This window comes from Spermophilus citellus (assembly GCF_964194105.1).
Source record: "Spermophilus citellus genome assembly, chromosome: 9".
NCBI classification, from domain to species: domain Eukaryota; kingdom Metazoa; phylum Chordata; class Mammalia; order Rodentia; family Sciuridae; genus Spermophilus; species Spermophilus citellus.
Genome location: NC_138191.1, coordinates 27,796,222 through 27,820,127, shown reverse-complemented (window position 1 = coordinate 27,820,127; position 23,906 = coordinate 27,796,222). Strand labels below are relative to the sequence as shown.

The 23,906-nt window shown below is 40.3% G+C and overlaps 1 long non-coding RNA gene and 1 pseudogene across 2 annotated transcripts; both read left to right on the top strand.

The window, feature by feature from the left end:
• The first annotated feature begins 2,877 nt into the window (after positions 1-2,877).
• On the top strand, positions 2,878-4,988 carry LOC308656943 (importin subunit alpha-4-like; annotated as a pseudogene). Its single transcript has one exon. The product of its transcript is annotated as an importin subunit alpha-4-like (transcript).
• Positions 4,989-15,253: 10,265 nt separating this feature from the next.
• Positions 15,254-22,795, top strand: LOC308656952. Its single transcript, XR_014023809.1, has 3 exons — positions 15,254-16,541; positions 17,329-17,509; positions 21,593-22,795. It is a non-coding gene; the product is annotated as an uncharacterized lncRNA (long non-coding RNA).
• Positions 22,796-23,906: the final 1,111 nt, after the last annotated feature.

Here is a 23,906-nt window from a genome sequence, read left to right as displayed (position 1 = left end):
GTAGTGCTGCGGATTGAACCCAGTGCATCACACATGCTAGGGGAGCTCTCTAAAAAATTATGTACTGGGGAATCTGGCTCTTAAAGATATTTTGCTGTCAACTTTTTAAAAATTATTAATTCAAAGATCTATTTTCTACCATCTCAAAGGGTCAGATACGATAGCTTTTAAAAGTTTTCCTCAAAATTAACATAGGAGTATATCCACCAGGTCTCAGACTTATATCATGTAATATGTTGTTATCCTTGTCATAAAGTTGCTAGTTAGTAAGCCTATTTACTAAGTATTAGTATTTGAGTTGTCCTATGATCATTGATTATTTTATCATTGTTACCATCCCTGGGAGCACAGAAATAAAGAAAGGAAACTTGTAGGCTTCTGTAATAGCCTCACATCCAGAGGTCCTTACTACTGGCTGCTTTATATTTAAATGATTTATGTTTGAATGGGTTTGAGGTCTTTTCAAACATTCAGCTAATTCTGCCAGAAAATTTCTCTGTATTTCTCAAGTCAGAAGCACTCAAGCAAATTCCTCTGTTTCAAGTCAAAAGCACTCATGCAAATACTGAAACACCTGAGTATAAGGCATAGGTTGAGTTCATATCTTCTTATAGGGGTAGCCCTATCTCTACACAGGGAGGTCTCTTGAAGGATCTTTTGTTATTGCTGCTGGTAATGGTAGTAGTTATGTTGATAATGATTGGTTCTGTTCTAGCTGTCATTGTTTTCATTTTTAACTGTTTCTAGGGTAAAACTGTAGAGAAATAAGTTTATTTTAATTGCAGAAGGCATAAGGATACAAGTATTTTTCTGAAGGATCCTTTCAAGGTTTTTATTTCAAAATTTATGGACTGACATGATTTTCAACTAAGGTTCTTAAATTATTTATTGTTGTGACTCAATGATGTAGAACAATGTGTGTTAAACTGTGGTCTGTAGCCCACCTGCATCAGAATCACCTGGGATTGATTATAAAGATGCAGATCCTAGATTAGAGTCCCACACCCACTAAAGTGCTTGGTATTACAGGCCAGGGAGTTGCTTCCACAAACTCCACAGCTGATTGTGAAATAGACGACCCCCGCCCCTGAAATAAAAAACTTCAAATTCTAAACTTCTTAATACCTAGGATGGAGGCTGATGGATTGCCCCTGGCCCTGCTAGGCATTGCACAGGAGAACCTGAGACTGAGACATGTTTCTGATTAACACTATCTAGCTAAATGTATACTTGGGAACTTCCTACCTTGTATCCCACTGTATACCCTCTATTCTTATAAAAACTTTCCATGCCATTGAGTCACCAAAGATGGAGATTTGTGAAAAGAAATTATTTACCTCTGTCTTGCTCAAACTTAGGATGGAAACAAACCTATGTTTCTTCTGCTATCCTAACATAAAGATGACAGTCATCTGAGATACCTTCTCACCCTTCACAAAACACTTTGTTCCACTTTCTGGGTGTTCTCTTGTTGATGATCATAAAATTAAATTTCATACTTCACTAGTTCTGCATAACTCCACAGTTTGCCTGAGCAACATCAGCTCTACAGGGAAGGAAGCATGGAAGCAACTGTGATCCTGTGAGGGGCTGGTGGACTCACTGTTGCACAGGATTCACACATGCGTGAACACATCTGAATATGAAAGCAAGATGAAGGAGAACTATGTACACCCTGAGGAACCTGTACTATCAGCTGGAACTGGATGTCTCTGAGGCCTGGCTACCTAGAATGAATGAGTTGGATGACTTACTAGGAAAAGAGTCTCCCTGCAAAGGCTCCAAGTCAAGATGAAGGAAGAAGAAAAAGGAAAAGAGAATACCACAAGAGGATCAGTGGTATGGAGTTGGTCCTATCCCAGCACTATCCCAAAGGAGCTGATATGCTCTGGTATCTGTCAGTGCTAAAACCTTATCTGACTCTTAGCAGAAAATTTTAACCCAGCCACCTTGGAAGGCTCTGTTGAATCTCTCCAGAATCTCTCTGGTAGCAACTGAAAGTTTGCAGCATATATATGGGCACCTGTCCCAAAACAAAAAGGGCTCCCATCCTTGAAGAATTTCTGAGGATAGGTAATGATAGTTGACCACTGCTTTGAGAAATATGGAACTCAACATACACAACAAAGAGGTTATAGGTGAATGCACCATGTGAGTCCTCAACAGGCTTCCAGGTGGCCATGGCCCCAGCATTGTCCAAGAAGACCGTGGCAGCCATGTGTCCTACTCTGCACAAGTTCACCAGGAAAATCATGGAGAATGCCAAAGCCCTGACCAACTCTGGAGACATGCAAAAGCTGGTGAACATAGTCAAAGGCAGAAGAGACAGGTCTTCTAAGGCAGCATCCCAGGTCTTCAATACATTATGGTAATCTCAAGACCTCTGAAGCATTTATAAAAAGGATATGTGGAGGGAGAAGTGCTCTGGCCACAGTCTGGCATGCTGGGAACTGTATTTGTCATGCAACACCCTGCATCTGAAGAAGTGTGGGCAATAAAAGCCACTAAGTCTGGCTTCCTTTTTAGCATGACTTGTGGCCCCAGGTGTGGAACTACTAGGGAGTGGTGAGAGACAGGGTCATCCCAAGAACCAACCAGGAGTGTCTCCAGGCTGGTCATCTTCCTGGCCAGTTTTTATGTGTCCATAGTTTCCCTAAGTGAGCACTACTCCTCAATCCCATTTCACTCACCTGGCCCAGCCAGGTCTCTGCTATAGCCACCCAGGTGCTGTTGCCACCTTATGCTTGGAGGCATCAGGTAACATGCTCTCCTCTCCCCACTTCCCCTCCCTACCACCCTGGCCTCTCCCTCTGGCACCTAGACTTGCAGCAGCTATGGCAGCCACAAGAGTAGCTGTCTCTGGCACCTCACACAGCCATGGTCAAAAACTCCAGCTTGGAGAACCACCACATCAAGAGCTTCAAAAACAAGGGCTGCAATGTGGAAACAATGTGAAGACAGAAATGAAGTGACAGTTGAACTGCTGAAGAACAAAAGAGTGGAACATTTATTGAAAAAGATAAGTGTTCCCCAAGAAGAAAGTTTAGAAGACTCAGATGTCGATGCTGATTTTAAAGCACAAAAAATATAATATTAGGAGCTATATTGCAGAATGCCACAAGTACTAACCCAATCGTCCAGTTGAGTCCCGTCAAGGCAGCAAGAAAACTATTATCCACTGACAGAAACCCACCAATTGATGACCTCATAAAATCTTGGATTTTAACAATTTTAGTCAAATGTCTAGAGAGGGGTGATAATCCTTTGTTACAGTTTGAAGCTGCTTGGGCACTAATATACCATCAGGAACTTCTGCAGACTCAAGCTGTTGTACAGTCTAATGCAATACCTCTTTTTCTGAGACTTTTTCATTCACCACATCAGAATGTTTGTGAACAAGCAGTGTGGGCTTTGGGAAACATAGGTGATTGTCCTCAGTGTAGAGATTATGTCATCACTGGGACGTATCAAACCTCTTCTGTCCTTCATCAATCCCTCCATTCCCATTACCTTCCTTCAGAATGTCTTATGGATCATTGCCAATCTCTACAGGAATAAGGACCCCTACCACCTATGGAGACAGTTCAGGAGATTTTGCCAGCTTTATGTGTCCTCATATACACTATGGACATAAATATTCTTGCAGGCACTGTTTGGCTCTGTCATACTTGACAGATGGAGCTAATGAACAGATACAGGTGGTTATTGATTCAGGGGTTGTGCCATTTCTTGTGTCCTTTCTGCATCACCAGGAAGTGAAAGTTCAAACTGCAGCCCTCAGAGCAATTGGCAACATAGTGACAGGCACTAATGAGTAGACTCAAGTTCTCTATTGTGATGTCCGATCACACTCCCCAAATCTCTTATCACTTCCAAAAGAGAAGATAAATAAGGAATCACTATGGTTCCTTTCCAACATTACAGCAGGCAACAAACAACAAGTTCAAGCTGTAATAGATGCTAAATTAATCCCTATGATTATTCATCAACTTGCTAAGGAAGACTTTGGAACACAAAAAGAAGCTGCTTGGACATTGGGAACTTAACAATTAGTGGCAGAAAAGATCAGGTTGAATACCATGTACAATAGAATGTAATACCACCATTGTCAGTAAAAGATTCTCAAGTGGTTCAGGTCATTCTGGATGGTCTAAAAAACATTCTGATAGTGGCTGGTGATGAAGCAAGCACAATAGCTGAAATAATTGAAGAATGTGGAGGTTTGGAGAAAATTGAAGTCTTGCAACAATAAGAAAATAAAGACATATAAATTAGCATTTGAAATCATAGATCAATACTTCTCTGATGATGATATCAATGAAGATTTTAGCCTCATTCCTGAAGCAGCACAAGGAGGTGCTTACAATTTCCACCCAACAGCCAACAATTAAACAAAGGAGTATATTTTTTAAGTTCAATTGAGTGCAGCATCTTTCTCATGTTCAATATAAAGCACCACAAGATGGCTACCAAATGATAAGAACAACAGCCACAAAAGGTTCCAAAACACATGCTTTACACTCATACATTGCTGGTGGGACTGAAAATTAGTGTAACCAATCTGGAAAGCAGTATGCAGATTCCTTAGAAAACTTGGAAGGGAACCACCATTTGACCCAGCTATTCCACTCCTTGTCAATAAAACAGCATACTACAGTAACACAGCCACTTCAATGTTTATAGCAGCACAATTCACAATTGCCAAACTGTGGGAGCAATTAGATGCCCTTCAATAGATGAATGGATAAAGAAACTGTGGAACACATACACAATGGGCTATTACTCAGCATTAAGAGAATAAATTATGGCATTTGCAGGTAAATGGATGGAGTTGGAGAATATCATGCTAAGTGAAATAAGCAAATCTCAAAAAAACAGGGACTGAATGTTTTCCCTGATAAGTGGATGCTAATTCATGTGGAGAGGGGGCATGCATGGGTTAAGTGGAGAAATCTGGATGGGGAAAAAGGGAGGGAGTAGGGGGAAAAGAAATAGGAAAGACGGTGGAATAAGACAGACATCATTACTCTAGCTACATGGATGATTGCATGAATGATGTGTCTCTACTTCATGCACAGAGAATTGAAAAATTCTGCTCCATTTGTGTACAGTGAATTGAAGAGCTTTCTACTTTCATGTATAACTGATTAGAACTAATAAGTAAATAAGATTTAAAAAATAAATGCCTCTTTGCTTTGATGCTTCTAAACCAACTCATGTCTCAGTTACTTTGCAGTTACCAAAAATCACTTTTACATGGACTGTAAATGCATATGCATGATTTCCTAAACTGTTGTAGAATTCTTAAAGATCTCAACTACCCTATTTTCCCTAGTCCCTGGGGCCACTTACTGACAATTGCAGTCTCTAGTTTAAACTATTCCATAGTGGGGGTAGGTCAGCTGCCTGTTGGTATTCCTTTGGAAAATGGTGCACTGTCAATCAAGAAATTTTGGTATGATGCATATTCACATTGTAAGACTGAAGAGCTACAGTATGATCTAAGCTCTATAACTGTCCTCCACAAACATATTTTCATATTCTTTATGTTGAAGAATAGATTTGAAAGTATAAGCCAAATGATTTTCATTGGTGGAACTGATACAAAAAGAGTAAACTTAAAAACAAAAAACTTGGTTATTGATTAAACAGATAAGTTTTAAAAAACTGTACTTCATCTACCAGTAATTGATATGTTTATTATCTGCCTCAGAAGCCAGGGTTGGAGGAAGAACTTTATATATGGATGGTAATGCTTTCACTGTTGTATCTATAACAAGCCCTATTTGACAACTCACTTCAGCCTGTGTGCTCCTGCTGTTTTGAAATAATCAAATGCTGTGCATAGTATTTTACCTGAGCTGCAACATGTTACAGACTTGAACTTCTGCTTAAGTTGAAAGCAAAATTCCCTGCCTACAAAGGGAAACAAACAAATAAAACAAAACTGCAAACGTCAAAAATATTCATTGGTCGTGTTTTTAAAAAAATCTTGCTTCCAGTTTTCAGGAGTTAATATTTTTGTTTTAATCTGATAATTAGATATGGTTTATTTATGCTAGGTTTAAACTGTGGAGCTTTCATTTTTATTGTAATTTAGTCTTAAAACATTTTTTACTTTGTAACCAGTGCTTTTAATAATGTAGTTGGCAACAAACCAGAAACTATTTAGAAGTGTTATAAGACTTCATTTTTTGAGTATTGAGACAGTTCATTCAGCTCCTACTCTAAAAGCATCTACGTATATTAAAAGGTTCAAACAGTGATCTGTGTGGAGGAATACTCTGTAATTTTAAAATTTTATTTAACATAAGCCTGATTTGCAGTGATCTTGAAGTAGTTCTGCAAAATATGATATTACTATGTAAAGTTATTGCTTTTGGTAAATTGTCTGACCCAGTTATTAATGAACAAATATGGATTTGAAAATTTTATTAATGAACAAATACAGATTTGAAAAATTTTAAACTAAATAATTTGTGCTGTCACAGAAACTTGCTCTTGTTTACTGAATATGATTTCCCAATGTTTGATGTGAAGGAATAGAAAGCCTGAATGCATTTAGTTATTAGGGGGGTGTATTTACTGTGATGAAGATAACACAGATGCCCTCAGAGTTTTGTGAATCAACTGGAGTGTTTTCTCTGATAAACTATACATGATAGGTGTGCATTCATTACAAATAAACATATCTGCCAAGGTGGAGCCACTTTAAAGTGTGAGTTTTGTCTTATATTTAAAGTGAATACAAGCATATGTTCACACTGCAAGATTTTTACGTGCTAGAGAATCTGTTTTAATATAGTGGTTTGGCCTCTGATTATTTATAGGTTTTATAAATTTTAGAATCAATTTCTCTTTAAGGTGGCTCAGATTTTTCAACTTGTGCACATAAAATTGAGTTGAAGTTTACTGTTCCTTTTTTTTTCTTTATCCAAATTTTGAGTTAAAGCTTCATATGGTAACTGCATCCTGTTTAGATACTAATATCTACATTTTTTAGACTGTGTGGTATTCACTAAAAATAGGAATAACAAAATCAAATCAAATTAAGGTCACAAATGTTGGTGAAAACCTTAAAGTACAAATTGTCTGGATATTGTGAATTGTTCCCCTTCCAACTTAGTTTCTTCCAGACTTTCATATTTAATTGACAGTAATCTTTCAAATTTTGCATACACAGAGATTAAAATTGTGCTTCACTATGATGATTCCTATTTCCTCTTATACTTTAATTGCAAACTAACATTTAAGAGAACATTAATATCAAGTAGTGCAGACATACGTGTGCATTTGCTTGGTTCAGTTTATTGTAATCTTACCAATTTTGAATTGGAATTGCACCATCTCATAAACAAAGGAAAGGAAGTATATTGCTGCACTTTCAAGTTTTCAAAACAGTGTTTAAAAATTGCATCATTTTTATTTTCTTAAACTCAGTTAAAATAGACTAAAATGTTCTTGTAAACAATTAATAACATGAGGAGAGAGCCTACAGATTGGGAGAAAATCTTTACCACATGCACCTCTGACACAGCATTAATGTCTAGGATATATAAAGAACTCAAAAAACTTAATACCAAAAATTCAAATAACTCAATCAATAAACATTCTAAAGAACTGAACAGACACTTCACAGAAGAAGAAATACAGTTGATCAACAACTATATGAAAAAGTGTTCAGCATCTCTAGCAGTTAAAGAAATGCAAATCAAAACTACTCTAAGATTTCATCTCACTGCTGCCAGAGTGGCAATCATCAAGAATACAGGCAACAGTAAATTTTGGTGAGGATGTAGTAGAAAAGGTACACTCATACATTGCTGGTGGGACTGCAAATTGGTGCAACCACTATGGAAAGCAGTATGGAGTTTCCTCAGAAAATTGAGAATGGAATCACTATTTGACCCAGCTATCCCACTCCTTGGTTTATACCCAAAGGACTTAAAATCAGCATACTATAGTGATGCAGCCACATCAAGGTTTATAACTCTCAATTCACAATAGCTAGACTTCGGAACCAACCTAGGTGTCCCTCAATAGATGAATGGATAAAGAAAGTACTCTATGGAATATTACTCAGCTTTAAAGAAGTGTGAAATTATGGCATTTGCCAGTAAACTGTTGGAGTTGGAGAATATATGCTAAGCGAAATAAGCCAATCCCACAAAACCAAAGGCTGAAGGTTTTCTCTCATATGTGGATGCTAATTCACAATAAGGAGGAGGGGGCACTAGGAAAGAATAACCTACCTTAGATTAGGTAGAGGAAAGTGATGGGGGAGAGGAGGAGATGTAGGAATAGGAAAGACGGTAGAATGAAACAGACATTATTATTGTATTTATATATGTGACTACATGACCAATATGTTTCTGCAACATGTACACTCAGAAAAATGAGAAATTATATCCTATCTATATATGATATATCAAAGTGCATAAATGCATTCTACTGTCATGTATAACTAATTAAAACATATACAATTTTTTTTAAAAAAATGGGGCATCTAAATATGTTCTTAATTTTGTATATGGGCTTAGGTTATGTAACTAATAAAAAAAGCTGCTATCGACTAAAAACAAAAGGATATATGGAATCAAAACTATTTTATTATACCTATGACAACATTATACCAAGACCAATTCAAATCACATTCTTCCTTGTCCACCACTGACTAACAGGTCACCCATCGTATATATAAAGGACTGAGGATGTAGCTTAGTGGTAGCACACTTGCCTACCATGCTTAAGGAACTGGATCAGTCTTGTTAATGTTTTCCAACTAGAGTTTCTGAATATTATTTTATAAATAAATTTTGTTTTATTTTTTATTTATTTGGTCCATAACTAATGATGGAATAATAAACTTCGGGGGAATTTCTTTTCTGTTTGTAGTAGCTATTATTAGCTATGGGAGAAATAAGTAGTTGAAAAGTAAGGGGGAGACTGGGGTTGTAACTTAGCAGTAGATCACTTGCCTTGCATGCATTAGGCACTGTTCTAGTCTCAGCACCACATAAAAATAAATAAATAAAGATATTGTGACCATCTACAACTAAAAAAAAATATGTAAAAGAAAAGAAAGGGGGTACCTATTCTGAGAATCCCACTAATATGGTCACGTCTGTGAATTAATCCATGGAAACACAGGAATTTCTGTAGCCTCTACAGTTCTCTCATCCTTTGTTACTTAATAAGTGGTAGTACTCTTATTAATTAATTAATCATAATTAATAGCAATTAATCTATTGATTAATAAGGGGTAGCTCCTATTTAAGGCAAAGTACTTTTCAGCTGAACCACTTTTCTTTAATTTTTTGTCATTCAGAAAGCAGTAGAAACTAATGACACCCCTATTCCATCCTCTTCAAATCACTCAAATTGCTCAGAATATCAAAGATACCTGGAGTAAAAGAAAGTTTGCCCAAATCCTCTAAGCAAGTGTCTTTGCTGTGGCTGGGAGGTGTGCAGTCTGCAAGCCAGTATGGTTTACCTCCCCCCCCCCAGGCTCCTAAGAGTTCAAATGAATGGTCCCCAGAATCCAGCCCCACCCACAGCCCCAGGAACTTGTGGGTGTAGAAGGAAGCAGCCCCACATTTGCCTGGAGAGCTGTTAGGTCTCTCTGGAGTCTGCAGGGATGCTCTGATCGGATGTCACTGCTTGGGTTAGAAATACACATGGAAAGGTATGCCACTCCTTCTCCTTCTGTATACTTGAATTAGGAGGAAAAAACAATATCACTTTAAACACCATCATCTCTCTCAGAAAGTTCTGCTTCCACATCATTTCTTGTGCCTTGTGTAATTTCCCCTGAAGATCTAACATGTTTCCTAATTTTTTTTCCCAACTAGAAGTTTCCTACCAGGTAAGACAGACAGGAGACAGGTAGCTGACAGACCCATATTGTCCATCTAGGAATGCACTTAGAGTTGAGCAAAACAATCAAATGAACAAACAAAACTTCCAACTCTGAGCAAATAAGATGCAGTTCTATATTCCTGCAAGTCATCACATGAGATAGTGATGAAGATTAAGAGGTAGACAGCAATTAGTATTCAGGTATAATGTATAGATAAGAAGATGGGTATATTTGCCACATATTTTAATCCATTCATCTATTGAAGGGTCTTCCATTAACACAAGAAAATGTGTTTATGATCCCAACATATGAAGTTCAGAACACAGTGTTTGTTAACCACTGGAGCAAGACAAAGATGTTAACAACCTCTAACTCCTTGCCAATTTCATTTATCATCTCCAGTTGGCTGCCTTTCATTTGATGCTCAAGGATTTAAGTGCAGCATATTATATGTAACTCATTATTTTGCTATTATTAGATTGTTTCAAAGAATCTAAGAGTTTTTGCAATCATAGCTTTTAGGCCTATGCTGAGTCAGAACATCATGGGAGGGAGCATGATGATGAGCAAAGCTACTTACCTCATGGAAGCCAAGAAGGGGGACAGAGAGAAAGAGGGAGAAAGGGGCTGGGAACACATAGTCTTAAAGGGCACAGCCCAAGGGGCCTACTTCCTCCCGCCAGGTGCCACCCCTAAAGTCTTCACCACATTACAATTTGATCCAGTCATCCCCCCAGTGGTTCTCCCTCTGCACACTGCTGCACAGGGACCAAGCCCTCAACACATGAGCTGTTAGGGGATGTATAAGGGTCTAAACCATAACACATGGAAAGTTGAAGAGGTGGAGACAAATGTGTAGATTATTGAAATATTTTTATTTGTCCTTTATCTATTTGCCAACTGATTAAAATAACTTATGGATTAGCATCTATAATTTTATTTAAAAAGAGATACTACCAGCCATAGGGGGGAGATCAAAGTAAAAGCAAAGACATCAAGACCTGTTGTGGAGTTTCATACCTTCCTCATTACCCATGTACGTAATGTTGACCCACCAATCCACAGGGAGCAGTTGAAAGGGTAGTGTTGTTATTATCCTTGGAGTTATCCAGAGTCTAGCATTTATAAAGGACTTTATCCTAAGATTTGGGAGCTGGGTAAAAAGAGACACATTGAGATTGTTTTTCCCCACATTCTAATAAGAGACAGCAAAACGGAAAGATTTCTAAAAACATCATTCCCTTCAGGAACCAAACTCAAGAAGGAATTTACCATGTGGACTTGGTTTGAACTGGACAATATCACCAAGTAATATCTTACAAAGGATATGAAGCTCCTATTTGAACTTGAGATTTTTATGACAAATGTGCAAAAATAAGGGGTCTAGATGATGAGATGTAACATTTTATTTATGAAAAACTAACTTTACACAAAAACAAAATCTGAAGACTTAGATGGCTACCATGCCATTTATTGATGTCTGAAACATAAATTTTACCTATCATTTGACAATTCCTAAAACATAGTCAATAACCATTCAAACTATTTCTGATTAGTAAATGTTATAGACTAAGTATTTGTATTTCCACAAAGTTCACATACTAAACTCTAACCTCTAAGTGTGGCAGTATTTGGAGATGGAGTCAACAAAGAATTAATTAAGAACAAACCAGATCGTGTATATGGGATCCTGATCCAATAGAATTAATGTGCTTATCAGCAGAGGCACCAGAAACATCATCTCTCTTTCCACCTCTCTCTTTTCACCTCTCTCTGTACACACCAATGGGAGGACATGGTAAGGTGACCATCTATGTTATGGTCTGGACACAAGGCATGCCCCAAAGCATTTGTGTTTCTAAATGAATGTTCAGAAGTGACTGTAGTCTGAGAGCTCTAACCTAATCAGTCCATCCTACTTTGAATGAACTAACTGGGTGGTAACTGTAGAAGGTGGGGCAGGCCGGAGGAGGTGGGTCACTGGGTAAGTGCCCTGGAAGTTTTGTTTTCCAGTGGCCCCTCTCTCTTGTGCTCCTCTCTCTTATTCCTGACCCTGCTATGAGGAAGCAGTTGTCCTCCAACACACCCTGTCCCCATGATATTCTGCCTCAAGCTCAGAGCTATGAAGTCAGCTCACTATGGACTGAGACCTCTGAAACCATGAGCTCCAAATAAATTTTTCTTCTAAAACTATTCTTGTCAGTTCTTTTGGTTCTAGAAGCAAAAAAGCTGACAAACACACTGTTAATTTGGCTGACCAATCCATAGTATTTTGTTGTGTCAGCCTGAGCAATGTAATACATCCAATGAATAGATCCTTGTTCCATATGTTTTGATCCTTGTTTGTCTCTCTCAATGGAATGTAAGACTCATGTGGAAAGAGATTTCTGTCTTCTTTGCTAACTGATTTCCCAATGTCAAGAAAATGACTTACATGTGGATGATACCCTACAAATGTCTGTTAAATCAATGAGTGTTTTGGAATCACATTATAATTCTCTCCTAACTGTGATCCATTTGCTACTTACTCCTTTGATACCTGTCTTCACTCTGCATCCCCAGCCTTCTTTTTCTTTGGAGGCTGCCCCTTGGTTTCCTTCACTGGATTGCTACATGGTGGATTTTTCAATTCTACTTCTATTAGATTATTATTATTATTAGATATGACCTTTTCATTACTGATAAATTGCAGAGATGATTGACACACATCTTAGACAAACATCTGCTCTATTTATACAGTCCTTGAAAAGTCAAGAAAAGTGGACCTGTTCTTGCACTTGTCTCTTCACCTAGTACCAGCCACACAAGTGGAATTTCTTAGTTTCTCTGCACATTTTATAACATTGAAGTGAGCATGAGAGCCCCTCTGTCACATCAAGGCTGGAAGTATGGGGTTGCAAACCCATAGCCTGAAGCTATGTGTAACAGGTAGGGGAGGGACAAAGCACCTGAATGTTCCCACTTTCATAAGTCTCACCCTCGCTTTCTGCCATTTCTTTGTCTTCTCTTAATAAGTCTCAGGTCCTCAGTGTCCAAGTTGAAACATTGTAAGTGGAACACTGTTGGGATTCCACTGGTTGGAACTTCTGCAGCAAAACACCTTGCCTTGAATGTGTTCTAGGATCTTCTAAACAAATGCTGACCACCAGGAAATAATGATGAAAAATTTAGTTTGTTATCTTGGATGAAATGACATCACTTCTCTTACATGTGCTATTTGTGGCTGCTTGGTACTTGGTCTAGGGCTGCACAACTAAAGTCAGCAGCAAGGCTCTGGCTCTGACTAGGAAACACAATGGTGGATGCCAGTAATGTCTTGCTGTTTGACTCTCTTTTTGCTCTTTCCTCCACACAATCTTTAACACTATTTTGCTTGCCAGAGGAAAAGTCCAAAAATGGAAAAGAAATAGTTCTTCTTCACTTTTCACTTTCACAATAATTTCACAACAAATGTGGGTGACAAGGATGAAAATTTCTCATGAAGTCTAGTGAGAAGAAATGACCAGGAGACCCTCCACCACCTCCAGTCTGACCCCTAAGGACTCTGTGGAGAGGGGGGAGGTGGCTAATCTCACTGTTGGCACCCCACACCAAGAGTGAGGACTTTAGCACTCCAGAGTGGTCTACAGACTTCTCCAGAGAGAACCCTGAGCATGTGTGCCGACAAGGGAAGGCACTGCTCCTCTGTAGATACATGAAAGCCTGAGTGATGGGCAACAAGACTGCACAGAACTCAGGTTGACCATTTAGAGGTCACATACAGGAATATTACCATCCACAAAATCACAAGAGCAAGGGTCAAGCCATGTGCTGCAGTATGCAGGCTGCAGAACAGTGGAAACTGGCCAACTGGTCCTCTGAGGGGAGCTTTGCTCCATTCTGAGACTGGATCTTAGTCAACAGTTGGGATTTCCCAAAGCTGTACTCAAGTCCATGCTAGAAGCTGAAGTCAATCACAGTTCCCCCTTAGCCAGGAGCTGGCGACATCTCAGCAAGTGGCTCTGCTTCCACACTCCAGGCATCATGACAGTGGTCATTTCTTTATCCAGCCCACTGCGGTTTTCATCCTGAGGGCTTGTTGGTCCTTACTTGAATGAATACCATGTGGCCATCCAACCACAACAATCTTCCATGTGGCCTTCCAGTTGTCACAGTTCTGCAGCTATTAGTTTTCTAGCTGGGTTACAGAGAGGGAAATACAGTGTGTATGTTTTACCAACTGTGAGCATATGTTGCTATTTTATATTTGTCAACAACTTTGGACTTCAGGTCAGCTGCACCAGGTCACTGTCCTTGCAAATTTTGAGAGCACTCAGATCTGTGTCCAAATCCCAAGATTGCAGCACGGTGTGGTGTGCCCACCCTGGGCTTGGGTGGCTTGGAGGTGGAGGGAGTGGGTGTCTTGGAGTAAGCAGGGCTTTCAGTTCTCACAGGGTAGTGTAGCACAGTGCCAGGACACAGTGGCAGCTCAAGGGAGGAAGCAATTAAGACTTCTGGCCATTTGGGGACCAGACCTCATGAGTGGAAGCTTCAGTGAGCATTCAGCGCTCTTCCCCTTTCATCTGAGTATCTACCTGCCTTGTCAGGCTTTGAAGGTGGGCTTCCACAGAAGGTACTGCAGCATTAGAATTTGTTTCAAACTGCCCTAAGCACAAACATAGAAATGATGGTAGTAGCAACACAGGTCATGAATCTCTATTCTTTGTATGTTTACCTTTGCCATTTCAGGCACATCCCACATTTACAGGATCATTGTGTCCTAGCTGCTCAGAGAGAGGAGAAGTGGGCCAATTGGTGATGGAGAGTGGACACATACAGTTATCCTCTCTACTCTCCATCTTGCACTGGAACAAAGAGGGCCTTGAGGCACAGGGTGGGACTCCATAGGGCATAGGTCAATGGGGTGCACAGAGCCCTGGAGAGGAGGCTGAAGAGATGCTGCAGCATTCCTGCACCAGCTCTTCCAAGCTGAGCTTTTGAACCCACCTTGTTGTGGGTGCCCCAGGCCTTTCCACATGCACAACTGAGTTAACTGAAAATAACTATCTAAATTCAGGGAGAGACAGCTCACTTACTCAAGTGGGGAGATCTCTACTTTTCTGTAAGACTGGGTTCCTTGAGTATCAACCTGGCCCTCATGCTGTTATGACCTATGCTTAGAGACATCAAGAGCAATTCAAAGAGTATCTTTGGTAACTTCCTGATGTCTTTGTAATTATGATACTCAGCTTCAGAAGTGTGTTATGTAGATTTTCTTTCACTTGACATTAAGTGTACCACATGTGAGCGTGACATTGTCCTCCTTTGGGAAGAAGAATGTCTGCATCAAAGTAAAATGTATGGGCATGGGATGCACATGAAATGAAACCAGGCCTGTGAAGACTGAGTCATGGAAAACGATTTCTAGCTAGAAGAATGTTTGAAGCTACAAAAAGGGAATTCATTGTGGATGGTGAAATTAGGTCACTTCTTTACTAGATTTATATCATGCTTAATAAAATAAACCCTATTTACTATAAACATGAGAACTGTTAACAAATAACAGAAGTCCAACCCTGCTCCCTGAGTTCTAAGTGTGCAGAGAAGCCCACTGTCAGAAGGCCCACTTAACTGAAGAACACAACCCTGAGGTCCTGGGCAAATTCTCTCAATGGTTATTGATTTACTTCTAGGCAGAATGTCTACCCTGAGAGATTCAGAAGCAGTCAGGGACTCAGAGGAATGCTATTGCTCACCGTCACAGGAATCCAGTGAGGACAACTGCTTGGAAATATCTTGACTGCAGTCAGGCCTGCACTTTGCCTCAGATGCTTCATTGGTGACAAGTTCAAGATCCTTCAAAGCAGTCTTCTCCACCACTCTGATATATTTGGCATCATGTGACAGCATGAGGGCCAGGTTGATACAAAAGGTTCCAGAGCCATACCTGAGCACCCAGTGCACTCAGATACCTACTGTGTTCACTTCATATTTCTCTGCTTTGCACAGGGCGGTGTTTGGAAGCAGCAAGCATACTGACATACAGAATGCACTGGGAAAACTTGGGTGGCTTTGCATAATGGTAATGCTGAATGCCTTTGTATTGCTTTCTTAGCAAACAAATGCATACATACATGTAATTTTTAACTTTAGTATCTTGCTTCTGAAAACAAGACATATTTTCCCTCAGCAGTTTCATTACAGAGAATGATTTGTTTCCTCAGGCTTTAGGGTCATTATCTTTCACTGATGACCAGATACACCCTGTCAGTCCTGCACTAAGGAAAATGATAAAATGATGATTTGTAAACCTTCACTAATGAGTTTCTAAACTTTGTCTTTGTTTCTCTACATTCATATTTTATTAAATAGGATGTGTTTACATGTATAAATCATCTTGTATATAAATGCGTTCTCTTAGAGGATAACTGGCCCTTCCCACACCAGGATAGAATCACAAGGTCAGTGAATGTCAAACGAGGAAGAATTTAGTTTTGAACTGCTCAAATTTTTGCAAATAGTGATCATTTAGAGGGTGTCACCAAGACTGCATCTGAGCCACCAATCTTTTTGATCACCTCATGTGTCACTGTAGATGCCAACACTCTGCTTCCATTTGACTTTCAACATTTGCTTTTTCAGGATCTTTTCAGGATCATCTGAGCCAACAAGGAAAAAAAAGAAAAAAATGAACAAAATGAAAGTATGTAGCAATGGCTTTATATAATTTTGTGCATGTGTGTGTGTGTGTGTATGTGTGTGTGTACTGGGGATTGAACTCAGGGGCACTGGATTACTGAGCCACATCCCCAATCCTATTTTGTATTCTATTTAGAGACAGGTTCTCACTGAGTTGCTTAGCATCTCGCTCTTGCTGAGGCTGGCTTTGAACTTGCAATCCTCCTGCCTCGGCCTCCCCAGTCACTAGGATTACAGGTGTAATTACCACCATGTCTGTCTTATTTGGCATTTTGTTCACACATCATATGGAGCCCCTGAGATAATGTGAAGATTGAAAATGATTGAATAATAACACATTTTCCACAGAACTCTTAAAAAAATTTCCAACACCCTATAATTGAAAAACAAAGAAGTCATCTGTCACCGTGTTTTTAACTCCACTAAGTCTACAGGAACACTCTTCAATTAGAAAGAAGCCAGGAATAGCAGTCTCTATACTGAAAGAGCTGAGTCTCAGAGCTGTCTCTTGGCACATGACCGTAGTGAACTTTGCCCCTTGTACATCTTTCTTTGCATAGGAAGGCAGGGGAGCAGCAATCAGATTAAGCCTGTAAACTGCTGGGCACACAGTCTGCCTACTTGTTTCAGTGGATCTTTTAAAGGGATTTCAGATTTCAGTTGACTCCCCAAAGAGAGTCCTTACTCCTGGTACCTGTGACTGCAGCCTTACTTGGAAGTTGGTAAATGATGAAGTTAAGATGAGATCATCAGGGAAGATCCTAATCCAATACTACCTTGTCCTTTCAAAGGGGGGAATTTGGACATATGCCATGTGAATGTTGGAGCAAAGCTGTCAAAAGCCAAGGAGTACCAAAAGCAGGAGAGGGGTCAGGGTTCAGGAGAGGACATCCCCGGGAGCCCATGGAGGGAGGCTGACCCTGTCATCACCTGCATCTGGGATCTCTGTCTCCAGCACTATGAGAGAACAAGGTATGTCTTTTAAGCAGCAGTCCTGTTACAGCTAGCTAGGCAGACAAATGCCCATGTCATCTGAGGAAACCCAACTTTGAGCATCTGAAGGCACCATTTTGATGAGAAGTATAGATGTGAAAAGTGTATCCACAGGGGAGGAAGATTGGCTAACTTGGACAGTGGTGAGGCCACCTCAGCCCACACAAGCAGGTTGATTCTGCGACACTCAAGAAGAAGAGAGGGCTGAAAACTCACCTAGGAGAAATCTCTGCTGTAGACTTGATCACAGGAGTGCTTCCCTCTTTCTGGTTCACCTTGTTCATCCTTCTTACCTGGACAGGATCCCACAGCCCTGCACTCTAATTTGCCCTCTGCTGCGGTAGGCAACAGGGGAAAGGTGCCTGATAATACAGGTTAAAAGTACGTGTTGGCCTCAGGAGAGGTTCATGTCTCTCCATTTAATTTTACAAGATTATCATGTTAGCTCTCACAGTTTTGAGTTTATTAGAGTCCTTTTCATCTCAGACATTGTCAACATGTGCTCCGTTAAAAAACATTAAAACTCAGGTTTTCTGTGCTATAGGGTTTCTTGGCCAACTTACCAATAAGCTGCAGGGACAATGGTCTGTGCTCTATGAAGTACAAGGCACATTCCTTGTGTTCTCAGAATTTGTTCAAGAGGCAAGTGACAAGCCAGCAGAGCTCTCACCTTATCAGCACTGATGCATGCCTGATTTAAAGTCGTGTTTCTTTTTTTTTTTTTTAATATTTATTTATTTATTTTTTAGTTCTCGGCGGACACAACATCTTTGTTGGTATGTGGTGCTGAGGATCGAACCCGGGCCGCACGCATGCCAGGCGAGCGCGCTACCGCTTGAGCCACATCTCCAGCCCCCTAAAGTCGTGTTTCTTAATGTACATGTGCAAACTTGCATGTGAAGGAGAGTGGGTGTCACATGCCAGGAAGGGCACTAGTATGAAGGCCACGGTGCTGCCCTGAGCCTGGATGCTGTGCTGAACATTGTGTAGGTTAGACACCAGGGTATGTGCTTACTTTTCTCTGCCCCTGTAGTTTTGATTTACAGGAATTGTCAGGGAAGAATGACCTACTGATTTCTGAGTCATCTGGAACTTGAACCTGGAGGTAGGGTTGGGAGACAGAACTAAGGTGCCTTGGCCCAAGCACTTTCTTGGCAAAGCAGAAAATGTTTTTAAAACCACATTTGAGACAGAAAGTCCATACCACTTTGCAATACTGGATTTCCAGGCTAGTGTAGCATCTCCCACAGGGCCATCGCAGGACAGTTTGCATGAAGAATAAACAATGAATTGCTTTTGCTTTCACCTAATTAGAGTAACTAGGTCCAATTTTCCTTAAAAACACTGTGATTAATTGATCATTTTCTTTTGTGTTTTGACAGCATTCACAACTCCAGCACTGGGTAAAAGCAAATTTGATCTGGTGGGAGAACCTGGGGTTGGTTGAGAAACTACCGTGAAAGTTCTAGGTTCCCACATTTCAGCTGAAGCCTTGACAACAAACTGTAATGGCTTTGGGGTAATGGGTCACCCCCAGGTCCTGGCTCTTCCAGCCCAACACTCCTTCTCTCTAACTGCAACAATTCCTTTCTCTTCTGTTATTTATCTCTGTATCTTCCTGGATTACTTACATTATATCAGAACACCTGGTCAATTCCTAGGCTGCTGGAGGAGGAGGAAGGCTACTGGCAGTGTTCAGCTGGCTGCAAGGCATGGCCTAGTCTAAGCACTTCAGGCACTGCAAGAGGCAGTCCCACATGCTTTTTATGTGGGAATGGCCATTTTGTGGCTTTATTTCACTTCACAGATGTACCCAGTCATCTGATGCTTCTGTAGAAGTAGACAATGAACAGAAATTCAGGCAGGCACACCTCTAGCAGATGCAGTTTCTGCAGGACATGGTTCAGATACAGTACAACTGTATATGAAGAGTAGTGCATGTGTAGTCTGTGTCCATAAGATGATGCACACTGGAACATACAGCATGGGAGCTTCTAGAAAGCCAGGTGGGTATGCTTCTGCCTTCACAATCTTCAATTCACCATGCTCTGTATTTGTTCCTTTTCAGTGAATACAAGAGTACCCTACTCAATATGTGTATAAATTGTTCTTATTTGACACATCTCTAGTGGTACCCAGCTAAGGTTTTACACTGGTAAATCATTTTCCAATTTTATTTTAAATTTTAATGCATATTTAAATATGTGTTTTACTGCATAAATACAAAAATGCATTTTTCTTATCTTTCACTTCTCTCCATCTGTATAAATTCATCTCCCTTAATACCAAATTAATGTTCTGTGTTAGTTACCTGTGTTATGTAACAAAGGAACACACTTTTTCACCTCAGCTTTTGCAGGTCAGGGCTCTGGGCATGGCTTAGCTGCTAAGGTCTGCTAAATTCTCACAAGACTGACACCTAGCTGTGGCTGGCCTGTTCTCATCTGGAAGGACAAGTGAGCAAGGATTCACTTCCAGGTTCTTCAGGTTGTTGGCAGAATTCACTTCACTTGGGCTATAGAACTTGTGGCACCTTGCCTTTTCAAAGCCATCAAAGCAGAAAATCCCTTCTGCTTCCCTTCTCTCCCTGCTAGACTGGCATTCAAATGATGTACCTGATGAGGTCAGGCCCATCTAGGATGATCACCTTCTGATGAACTTGAACTCAGTCAAGTAGGAAATTGTCTTAGTATGTAGTTGTAACAAAATATCTGACTGGGAAATTTATAGACAAAATAGGTTAAATCTTTACAGTTCTGGAGCCTAGAAAGCTAAGGTCAAAGTCCCAGGAGGTCAGCTTCTGGTGAGGGCAGCTCCTCATAGAAGGCCCAGGTGTCCTCACATGGCAGAAAAATAAGGGGATCCAAGCAGCCCTTGAAGGTCTTTGATGAGAGCATTAATTCCATTTATCAGGGTGAAGCCCTCAGAGCTTTCACTTCCAAAGGCCCCACCTCTTGATGCCTCTACAGTGGGGGTACAGTTTCATCAGGAATTTAGAAGGGACACAGATGTTCTCACCACAGTGGAGCTTTATTATATCTGCAAATTCCTTCACTTGTCTGCATACAGAACAGAATCCCAGGTGAGGTGGCCCAGCACACTGACTATTCTGCCTTGGTTGCCGCAGTCTTGGCTGGGCACAGAATCACGAGCCACCACAGCTTTGTACATTCAAACAGCAATTCTTTATTCCCGAACTCACACCGGCCTCTACACACATTCTGGGGAAATCCAAGTTCTGCTGCCACCCAATTCACCTACTCCACGAGGCTTTTTTCTCCAATACTTTCTGAATCTCACGAGAACTCAATAGGAACTCAAGGATCGGCGTGCCTGAGGCAGCAGGATACGCCCTATTCCCAGTAGCAATAACCTTAAACCTGGAACTTCCCTAAACCCAGATTGTCTTAAACCTGAACGCCTTAAACCCAAATTATCCTAAACTGGGATACTTACTAAAACCTGCAGGATACACCCTAAACCTGGATCCACCCTCGTCCTTGAGCAGGGTCACCTTTCTCAAACACACATGCAATGTCACAGCGAATTTCCAAGGCAAGTCCATTTAACATGGGGTACGCTGGCAAGGAAATTTCAATGCGTCATTCCTACTTGACAATGGCCCTCAGCACTTGGTGAGAACCATTTCAGGACCCACATTCACAGAGGAAGGGATTGCACAAAGGCCAGAGCTCTACCCATCTGTGTCTTCTGCCTCTGCCTGTGTGCTGATGGACTCAGGATTGACATGTGCAAACACTGGCTCATGCAGTGGTGGGACCAGGCAGTTGCCCTTGCCATCCACAGGACAGTATGAGGATGCATTATCCTGGAATGAGAATCTCTGACAGAAGAACTATAACCCTCTGCCCCCTGGAAGCAGGCCTGATAGGGGGACTGACATGAACTGGTGGACCAATATCCTAGGGACCCTGATCCTTGTCCATGTTCCTTGGGGGCTTTCTCCTCTGTCTTCCAGGACAGGGTCCTGGATTTTCCTGAAGATGGCATGTGGGTCAGTGCCCTGTATCTGACACTTTCCTACCTTGTCTCTCTTTCTAGATCACCCACCAGGCCTTCCTGAGGTCACCTCCCAATAATGTGCTTGACCTCTGGTTCCTGACTCAGCTCCAGGCCTGCAATAAAACTCAAGTTACTTGGACTCACAGTGTCTGGGGGTATACTTTAGCATGGGAGAGTGAGTTTCCTTGACCACCTCAACAAAAAATCCCAGCCAGGCAACTATGTTCTCTCCTAGATCTGGAGACCAGAATTGTGCGGCCAAGGTTTCAGCAGGGTGGGAGGGAGAGCCTGCTCCACATCTCTCCCACTTTTCAAGACAGCTGCCATGTCAGGTGTTTTTTGGTTTGAAGAAGTGTCATCTGGAACTCTACCTTTGTCTTCACGTGACATTCTCCCTGGTTTCAGTGCCTGTCCAAATCTATCCTTTTAATAAACAAAGAAATGTTAACAAATAAGTTGAGAGAAACTAGAAAAAACATGAAGTCTTCTATTCTTGGTTTATGAAAGCTACACTTCAGAACAGACTTTCCTTCTGCAAAGCAGCAGAATGCTAGATAAAACACTGCTGTGCCCTCTTGCCAAGTAAAAAATCCTGCTCTCATGGTCAATCACCAACAAATTCACACCTCTACATTTTCCAAACACGACTTCACCCACCCCAGAGCAATGTCATCAGTACCCCAATCAGTAGGATTACCAAGACACTCAAAGAAAACTTTCCAAGTTTTGCACAAAGAATCAAATTACTGTGTTTTACAATCTCTCAGTATTGTTTCTCTTTGTTTCTATGCCACTAACTTTACCCTTGTTTGGGTTTTTTTTTTTCCTATCATCTTGTTTTTTTTAAAAAAAATTCAATTATCTTCCTAATTTTGTAAAATATTTTCATGGTTGCAAATTTAAATCTCCAAAACAAGTTGTATGCTTGTTCAATCTGTGTCATTTCTTCACCCATTTAAAGATGATTACATTTTTAACATTTTTTAAAATTATAAATTGACAAACTATAATTGCACATATTTATAAGACAAAGTAAATTTACAGATTATGAATACAATGTGGATTAATAATCAAAGTCAAGTTAACTCCCTTGTTCACTACCTCAAATACTCATACTTTTGTGGCAAGAACTTTTGAAATTTAATCTGTTAGAAATTTTGAAATGCAAGGTGCATTATGATTCAGTATGTTTATAATATTGTTCAATATATCTGAATAAAAATCATTCATTCTCCCTGTGTAACTGAGGCTTTGTACTCTCTGACCATAATCTTCTCATTTCAGCCATACCCCTGCCTCTGATAACCACTATTCTGCTCTGTTCTTTGAGTTCAGTTTTTGACTATATGTTTATTTGTTTTGGTTTTCATGTCAATAAGAAATGGTGATACTGGTATTTTGGGGCCTGGTTAATTTCACTTAGCATTTCAGAACACTGGAAATGTCCTCCATTTCCAACCACACTGACACAAATTTCAGGAGTTCACCCTTTTGTATGGCTGAGTAGTATTCCCCAAGTACATACACCATTTTCTTATCCATACACCACCTAATGGACATTAAGGTAGATTTCATATCTTGACTAATGTGAATAGTGCTGTGATGAATACAGGGGTGAAGATGTCTTCTTGACAGGCTGGTCTGTGATCTCTTGGGTCAATACATGGAAGAAGGGTTTCTGACCCATGTGGCATTCCATTTTTAGTTTTGTGAGCAATTGTATGTAGTTGTCCATGTGACTGAGTAAATTAGTTTCCATCACCAGTGTACAAGAGCTTCCTTTCCTGCACACCTTTCTGAGACTAACCATTCTGACAGTTGTAGGTGGTACTGCATTGTGGATTTCATCTGTGTGTACCTAGCAATTAGTGATGCTAAGCATGGTTTCCCATATCTATCCACCATCCGTATGTCTTCCTTTTTAGAAGTGTCTATTTAGCGCCCTTTCTCAATATTTAGCCAGTGGGCTTGTTTTCCTTCTGTGTAGTTGTATGAGTTACCCATATATTTTGGATGTATATGTATGATTTGCAGGTGTTTTCTCCAGTCAGCTTGTCATTTTTTCTCCCTGTTTTCTTTGTAGTGCAGAAGATTTTATTTTGATGCAATCACATTTTCCATTTTTTCCTGGGCTTTGAGGTGTAAAACATCACTGCCTAGGTCACTATCAAGCTTTCAGGTGTTTTCCTTCAAATACACTTTGAGTTGATTTTGGCATATAGTGTGAGATAGAGGTCCAACTTTATCCTTACTGCATATAAATACACAGTTTTCTCAACATTTAACAAAGAGACTGTTCTTTTCCAAATTGTATTCGTGGCATCTTTATCAAAACCCAAATGGATCATACATG